Source organism: Vitis vinifera, chromosome 11, assembly GCF_030704535.1.
Source record: "Vitis vinifera cultivar Pinot Noir 40024 chromosome 11, ASM3070453v1".
Taxonomy (NCBI): domain Eukaryota; kingdom Viridiplantae; phylum Streptophyta; class Magnoliopsida; order Vitales; family Vitaceae; genus Vitis; species Vitis vinifera.
In genome coordinates, this window is record NC_081815.1 from 12,565,590 (window position 1) to 12,575,468 (window position 9,879).

The window sequence follows — 9,879 nt, forward strand, 5'->3', positions numbered from 1 at the left end:
CACTAATGACCAGTGGGGCTGGGTGATGCTGAGTAAAGCCTTTTGTAGACCAGGGTATTATGTCGAGAAACAGACATTACTTCGGAAAACTGGGCAAAATTAGAACTTCAAAACATCAGGAAGGCCTGATTCATACAAGACGGAAAAAACAAGTAAAGTCATTAAGGACAATTTTGATCACGACGGTCATAGCATGAGAGTTTTGGGATCTGTAGAAATTTGAGTAACAGACCCAAGCCTCTTTCAACAAAACCCCAATGAGCCTCTTTTGTAAACATGATCGTCACTGTACCTTGAACTTCCACTAGTGATCATTGAACTACCATTTGCTCCAACTAAACCCAAAATCTTGTAATCTTCTACATGCATCATCTTTGCTAAAATTTCTGCACTTCTCCAGTTCTTTAAACAGAGAAACTGCTGCACTACCGCTCATCATAGACACCATCAGATTGAACATTGAATGCAAGAAGGTGAATCCTATTGTGCAGTCTGCAAGTTTTGAGAGAAAGGCATGAGCACATCTGATTCTGGCCAGATGGAAGTTTCTGTTCTTCACAATCCTCCTGAACATCAAATCATGTCTTGACCATTGCCTAGCATGCAGGTTCCCAATTTATTGTTGCCTTTAGGGATCAAAAGGTTCATATTCTCATTAAGCCTTGTCAAATCTGCTCCCTTGTAAAGTCAGGTCCAATAAAATTTTCACCCACATTAGCAATTAAGAAAATTTTCTTATATTTATATTCCTTTGTCAGCATTAACAAATGCTGGACCATTTTGAGTGTAGTAAACCAAGGTGTTTCATGGGGCCACATCTTTAACCGAAAATGGCTCACCACCCAAACAGAAAATCTTTGACTGAGAGAAAAACATTTTAAGAAACAACCAACCTTCCTCATCAACCCGCTATAATATCTCAGAGTTAACCATCCAGTATTCGAGCATTAGTCCACTAACACAAAAGCTTTTAGAACTAGACATGCTTATCTCTCATATCAAAACCTCTGTCATTCTCCAATACATGCTCAAACACATAGACAAGGACTCCAACACCATGTGAGAGAAGGAATAGAAAGCATAGACAAAAACATTTAAAAAAAAAATCCAGGGGGAACAAGCAGAAGGTGAACATGAATAGCCTCATTTCAAGTGTTAATCCATGGGTTAAAACAAGGGAACGATTCAAATCAGATTTTGACCTAAATAGGGCAGGATTTCTATCATCAGATTCAAGGACAGACCCAAATCCAAATCATTTGCAGATGAAATCCATGGCATTAAAAAGAATGAAAGTCCAAAACAGAGCAAATAAACAAGCAACCAATCTCAACAGAACAAATTATGGCCCTTAGCGTCCACACCAAATGACAAAGATTGAATGCCCATAAATGGCCAGAGAATAATGGAGAATTGAATGTAAGTAAGAATATAGAAAATAACAAAAAATGTACCTGGCAGTTTCGACTCCAATCCCTTGACTTCCAGCAATGGTTCCTCTCCAAAATCCTTAAAACCCAGTGAACCACCTCGTTCTCATTCCTCTCACAAAAAAACGATCCCAAAAGAATCCTCTTTACTCCCCACCGTCCCTTGTGCCTTTATATAAAAAGATCTGCTACTTTCCTTTCCCCCCCAAAATTCTGCCACCTTTTTCTTCCATAAAGAAAGAATTCCAGCCCCTCAATCCATCTGCTACTTTCCTTTTCCATATAAAAAAAAATCTCTGCCAATTTATTTTCTCCTTCAACTCTAAAAAAAATAAATAAATAATGAAAACATAAAATTAGAAATAATAAGAATGGTGGATAGATAAATAAATAATAAAAAAATAAAAAAACTAGTAAATAATAATTAAAATAAGATAATTCCATGCAAAATTTCCAAGAGAGGATAAAGAAATGTGTGAATAAATAAATAAATAAATAGATCAGACATATGCAAACTATACAAACTATGCAGTTCATGTAACCATGCAACCATGCAAGAAAGTGAGCCAATCAATGAACTAAATGGGCCAGATAAACTTAAACTATGCAGTTAGGGTGATTTTTACCATTTTATTGGATCAGACTAGCCAGAAAAAATAAAAAGGGTGTGGAAAATCCTTTTTCTTTTTTCTTCTTTGAGTTTCTCAGTTGTCAAACAGATTATATAAATAAAAGAAGGAAGAGAATTCAAAAAGATAGGATAAGTAAGAGAATAAAATTTTTGTACCCAGATATCTAATGGATTGACCCATGCATGCCATTTGAGCCCCAAAACTTGTGACATAGCCCTTCGGAAACTAAGGCGTAGGCCTCCGACCTACAAAGATTTCTCCTACGACCAGGTACGCATGAAGGGGGTCAGCGTTCAGCAAAAGCATCATCGGCATCAAAGGCATAGGGGTCGATTTCAAAGATGTTACTTCAAGGACATTATCAGAAAAAGATAGCATTATGGTAGAGAGAAGGATCTTCAAGCACATTTTTGTTAAGAACCACTCTCTTTTGATCACCGAATACACGCTATCAAATGCATGCATCTTGATCTTCAACATAGAGAACGTCTCTATCAGAGAGATCAAATGATACTCATACACAAATAAAATAGAAATTTGAGTTAATTTTTCTTCCCGTTTCTTATAACCTAGAATCTTTAAGGGTTTTCTGAATTGTCGACTGAAAAAAGAAAAAAAAAACACCATTGATTAGAAAACTGAATATAAACTACAAACCAAAAACTTACCCCACTTGCTTCGATGGCATGAAAATTGAGGCTATTAAAAGAAAACAAACCCAGAATTTTGTGCTTTGCACATTTCAATCCAACTAAACAAAGTAAGGAAAAATGAAGATTAGGCGAAGAACGCTTCTTGATTTCTTGATTGGAGAATTCTATGATACCCATGCGGTAGGTAGGCAAAATGTCATCCTTCGGCGAATCTTGGGACTCAGAAGAGTGGTTCCTACAACAAGAAATTAGGATCCAAAGACCATCTCTTCGACGACGCGGACACGGGGAATCCCATCACGGGCGATCTGACAAGAGAGATATAGAAGAATATGCCCTCCTTAGTGGGTCAAGCCCCCACTCAGAACTAAAGGATTGAACATCGATACTCACTGCATGAGATGGCGTCCCAGTGATCGGAGTCCAAAGGAACGGAGACTACAATGTATAATGTATTTCTTTTTCTTGTGTTCCCTGAAACTCCACTAACAAATGAAATCATTTTAATGAAAGGGTATTTTTATTATCCACCTTTTAATATTGATTTTTTTTTTTTTGTTGTTTTTTTCTCTCACTATATCTATACTAATTGAAAAAATTGGAACCATTAAATTTAATTCTTATAAATAAATTTTAAAAAAATATTTAGAATTTTAATTGTACTTTAATTAAAAATAGAGTTTATTATATATAATGATAATACAAACATAAATAATATGAAAAGTAATTCTTATAAATTAAATTAATAGAGACTATTTAAAACTCTCATTTTATTATATTAAAAATTAAAAATAAATAAAAATAAAAGATTCTATTTCAAAATAAATTCATCAGAAGTGAAAATCAATAAAAATAGATATTTTTAAATTTTAATTTCATCATATATATAATTATTTTAATTTAAAAGAAGTAAAATTTAATAATAAAAATAATTCAACAAAAATGATAAGAAGGGAACAAAAAAATTATAAAAATTTATAATTTACTAACCATGTTTTATTATAAGTGATTAGCTAAGTATTTATTACTAAATGAAATAAGTGATTTTTAATAGATTTTTAATTTTAAATTATTAAAATTTTACATTATTAAACACAGTTAAAAAAAAAAAAAGTGAGTTCCACCTTTTGTTTTCATTTTTTAAAAATTAATTTTTTTATCAAACACCTCTTTACTTGTGAAGAACATAATTTAAGACTCAATACTTTGAAGTAGGTCAAATTCTATTCACCACTAATTTAGTATATAAAGATGGTCTAAATACACTTTATCCCTCAACCATTGATATGTTTTTACACTTTTACCATTTTATTTTCATTTATTTGATAAATATTTGTTGGTTACCATGTTTTTTTGTACCTTTTGAATAATATTTTAATTCAATCCCTTTTGGCATGCTTTTAACCTTCTTTGTTTCTTGGTTTGTATTGTACACTTATTATATACATTAAACAAGCTTTTCCTTATAGCATGATCACCCTTTAGATATTTTATTTAAATTTATTTTGTAACTATATGTTAGTTGTCCTATTCTTATCTCTTTGCATGATTAATGTATATTAGTCAACTTTGATGTAAGTTTAGCTATCTTTAACTCTTGATTTTGATTGGATTTATGTTGCATATATTGGATGTTGCTTATTTTGCTTGTGAATTGACTCTTTCTTTCTATGTAAGTGTGTTGCCCAATTTTGAGGCATTTTTGAGGTTCACTCTCTTATTACCTTGATTTATTTGTTTTCTTTGATATGCATGCTATGCTATGAGTATTTTTTATCTTTTACTTTTCATTGTCATTACTATGTTGCATATTCTTGTTATTTTCTCTTGGTATTCATAGTCTATTAGTCAATTGTCTTAATTTTTTCCGCTTTTTAGTAGAAACTTTTTAAAGGTTTGGAGGTGTGTTATCCTATGATACCTTCCCAATAAGTAACCTCCTAGACTTAGACTCGATTTTTATAGATGTTTTTCCTTAAAAAAATGAGTCACTCTAGGGTTTTATCTATTCTTTTGTTATCCCTTTAAAAATAAACAAAAATAAGTATGACTCCAACTTTTTCGAAAATCATTTTTTCATAATAAAAAATAAGTCTTCTCATTAAGTAGGGGGGCGCACATAGAAAATGTGGGTCCATATATGTATATTTAAATTATTTAATCTTTATATTAAAGAGGGTAAAATAAATAAAATAAGTTTGAAACAATACATAATAATATTTTATTGACTTTAAATCTATCTTTTATTTTCCTTCAAATTTTCTTTTCTTCTACTTTTCCTTTCCATTTTCCTTCCATTGCATTTTCCCTTAAATGTTCTGATAACCAAAATAATAACTTCAAACAAAAGAGAAAAAGAAATTGCAAGTGAAGTTTAATAGGTTAGGATATCTTAATCGCTATCATTCATATCTTACCTAATAAACAAAATATTGCACAAACAATAGGACCTTGACCATGAGATGCCACTCTTGTGGCAACAACAGGGTTTTACATAATTCAATTCCCAACATTGTATATTTTCTATGCCACTTTGTATAAAACACAAGTTCATACGCCATATGAACCATTGTTAAGATAATACATAAGAATAAACACTGCACACTTATGGTTGAATGGGTTCCTAGCTATAATACCTAGTAGTAATGGATCAAATAAGCAAAATGATTATCTTAGTACTTAACCTTAAATGTGTTTAATTAGAGGCTAAAACTAGTTTTAATGCTGATCTTGTTTAATTATGAATTAAATTTTGATTAAGGTTAAGTATGATTAGTTATGGTTTAAGCATGTGTATTAGCTTATTGGGTTAGAATTAAGAAAAATTAAGGGATTGATAAGCAATTGCAAAATATAAAACATCACAAGTGGAAGAGTAAGTTGCAATATGGGATATTGGTGGTTACTAGCAGCTTTAACGCTTGCCACCTCATGCATACTAGCTTAGGGACCACTTTATAAGAGTTTTCAACCCTTATTTTTAGTCCACTCTTTACAACAATCTATTGGGTTAAAGAAAGAAGTTAGAGATAGAAAGTGGAGGAATCCAGGTGAGAAGAAGACAAGGTTAATGATTTTGGTAGTTTTGAATTCCAAATGATCTTTTGAAGCAAATTAATAGTAACGTTTGTTTAAAAATTGAATTTAATTAGTCAGAAGCATTTTTTATTGTAAATAAAAGTTAATTAGGGTTTTAAGTATTTTGATTTAAGTATCTTTTGATGAAGGAATCAACATGCTTGTTTGTTTACTTTCCTTTAATTGAAAAAAAATAGATTAATGAATCATATGATTAATTAGGTTTATTTGTATACTTGGAGCTTATTAATGGATTAAGTTTAAGGAAAATAATAATAATTAATATATGCTAATTAATTGGGGAATATTAGTATGCATAGAAAAGATTGTTTAATTCACCTTAAAATTGATTTGAAAACCCACGAGCATGAAGATTAGACAATATGGAAATTAAAGTTATCAATATTAAATTGTTAAAGTTAGCAATAAGGGAAAAATGTCATAAACTTTAATTATGTAATTTTTATGGCTGGAAAACCTAAACTATATTGGTTTATTTCAATTCCTTATAATAGCTAAGGGTGTTTGCATAGAAGGATTTGCAAAAGAGAAGTTAGTGTAAGGTAGGGAATTTTATACCATTCTATTGTGTATCTTTGTTTCCTTTCTTGAAACATTGATTGAAATTTTCATATCTTTACTATGATTTCATGAAGTGCTTCAATGTGTCATGTATCTTTCTTATACCATTATTGTTTTAAAATATTGCAATGATATTTGGATATGTATTGGTATGAGGATTCATGAGTTCAATATTGAGGAAATGGTTCATGGTATGGTTGCATTGCAAAAACAATATGGAACAATGACAGATAATATCCAAAGAATAGATTGATAAGTGGGAAGTGTTTAAGAGAAGTTGCTAGCACTATCTTTTGATATATTGTTTATGTGGGACCGTGGGTTCTTAGGTGAAAGTCCTTAAGGCCCTCTAGGAAGACACTCCAATGTGGGTGTATGGGGTTGGTTCTACCCTTGGGTTTTAGTCCCTAAAGACATGGCTTGGTCTTGCCCTTTGGTTGTAGTCTCAAAAGACACAGGGTTGGTCCTACCCTTGGGTATGAGTCCTAGAAGGCATGAAATATAACTTATCCTTAGGTGATAGTCCTAGAAATAGTCATTATTTATGACCAAGTATCTTTTGGAGCATTAATGATTGATATGTACATTGATGGGGGTTAGTAGCTTATCAGGTGTGAGAGGATGGATGAAATAAAATAGAGATGAAACCATCAACAATATACATGCATGTTTGACATTATTGCATATTGGCTAATGGTTATAAATTGTTTATCATGCATGCTACTATATGTTTAATTCAAGGTTTTTAAGGATATGCATAGGATGGTTATAAACTTTCCTATTGACTTGTGAACTCACCCTATCATTTCCACTTGTAGATGCAGGTCAGAAGACATCTATTGTGGTTAATGTTTGAGCATTGTTTTTTTGTCGATTGGATGTTGTTTTTCTTGTGTTGAAAGTGTTTTAACGTTTTGCCTTCGTATCATATGAAAACTAAATCATTTTTTTAAATGATGTAATTTATATTTGTTTTTGTTCACTTGTAGTAGGGGCTACTCTTAGTAAACCATGGGATTTTGGTATATACAAAGTAATATGGTACAAGTTTTCTTTTGTGAAACATATCATATTTTGTTAATTAATGGTTATAAAGTTTATCACAGGGTGTATATCTTCTTTATGACAAGTTTCCATATCCTCATTTTGTACAAAATCAACCAGAAACTCAACATTTAAATTTTTGTCTCCCTAGTTTTGGGAGCACTAATTTTGTATTGAGTGTTAATTATTAAGTATGAAATCTAGGATGTGACACCAACAATACATGAACAAATCAAACGCCAAAATGTCTTGTATCTAGAGCTCAAATATCCATATGATATATTTCAAAACATTTTTTGTACAATTTTGCCTAAACTTCATTATACCAACTACAAGAAGAAGTCAGCCTTGTAGAAAGAATACCTAAATAAGAAAGTCATATGTGCTAGTGATCTTAGAATAATCCATGAATTCAAATGAAAAAAAAAATATTATGTCCATGTCGAAAGACATCCTTCAAAAACAAAGTCCAGTGGGGTAATACACAGAGAGAGGGTGACTGGGTGTAATTAAAATATATATATATATATTTATATATATATTTATATATTATGCCCAATTTTCCTTATGAGTAGTTAGAGATAATCAATTCTTTCAAAAATAAACAATACAAACAAGAGAATAAAGATATGCAATGAGGCATAAGGATTTTTATGTGGAAAACCTTCATACTAACTATGGAGATAAAAAACCATGAGGCCTAAGACAGTTAATCTAAATCCACTATATGAGATCAAATTACACAAATTTACCTGGCCCCTTTACCCTAGAGACTTACTCTCTAGTACTTACAACTTGATTCACATTTACAATGAAACAACTTCTAATTGCTTTAGTGAATATGTTTCAACCTCGCTAAAGGGATGAAGGTCTTTAACCTAGGATTCAATGTTTGAATCATTCAAATGAGAGATCGGGAATGGTGTGGCTCATTAGGTTTTCTTCTCAATGAAACCCTCTCTAAAAATATTAGGATATTTCTTACCCAAGAATGAAGTATTTATAAGCAAATATGCTGAAAAGGTTCAATATCATAAGGTTTCCAAATGAGATTTGTGTGAAATTCTAAAAAGTATCTTCCAAATCTCGATAGAAAAGTCATGAAGGCTCGAGCATACTTAACCACCTTTTGAGCGCCTCAAGCACTTGAGTGGTGCTAAGTGCTTGAGCGATCCTAGTGCTCGAGTGTTGCTGCCTGCTCGAGTGTCTCTTATCTCTATAAAATATTAATTTTCATTAAAAAAAAATGTATCGTTCCTCTTTATACCTCTTTAGAGCCTAACTTGCTATAAATCAAACCTTCTTAAATGTACATGTGACTTCCTGGTTGGACGACCAACAACCTTTGATTTTTAATGGAGAGTAAGTCACTATCTAAAAAGACTTCTATGATCAAACATTAATTGGAACAAAATTACCAACTTACAAACAAGAATCAATGTCTTAACAATCTCCCCCTTTGACAATTTTGTGATAAAACATTGTTATATAAGCTCACCTAAACTCTCACAAAGGAGTTTACATAACACACATTAACACTCAATTAAAAATAATTTAAAGGAATGCATTGCATCATCTTGTAGTACCTATCTTCCAATCTTATAACATGCACATATAAAGAAAACTGTACCCAAGGTAATGCAATGTGTGGGATAAAAAAATGTTAGGAAAGTAAAATAGGATAGTTGAAGATTTTGCTTGATGTATTGTGAAAGCATGAAAGAGGAACATATTTTTGTAGTAACACCAGTGTAGAAAGCAAAACTTGAGAGGAATATAGATGCATGCAAATCAACCAAACGTAATAGAAGCTGGGGAAGACACAATAGATCAACATTAAAAATAAAGGTATTTCACCAAATAGAATATATACAGTGAAGTGCTTAGGAAGAAGTTTATGACTTAGTATAGTTTTAAAGAGAAAGAAAAATAAAAAAAAATATTTTCTAAGAAACATTTGTGTCAGGCATCTATCTTAAACTTCTAATGCATGTTTTCATCAATTGATTTGGTTTCCTCCAATGTCTTAGGATTAGTTTCCTCCAATATTTCAATTAATTTTTCTTAAAAATTAAATTTATATAAAAATGAATTAAATATATATAACATAAATATGAATTCAATGTTGGCATCTTAGAACGAAAATAATACTAATTTTTCAAAAAAATTGATCTTTAGAATTAAAGACCTAATCTTTAGGTTTGGATGTTCTCAAACCTTAAATTCCAAGTATTGAAGATGACCTTGAAATTGTTGGAAGTCTCATAAACCCACAATCTTCCACCCGATGACTCAACCTTGTTCTTGGCATACTTTTGGTGGGAAGGAAAGAAGGGTGAAGACTATGACTCTTTCTTTCTCTTTGTATGGCGGAAGCATGGATGAAAATTTCGGAAAAAATTGCTGAAATTTTGTGTTTCGATGAGGAGCGATACAAAAACAGGAAGAAATATTGGAAAA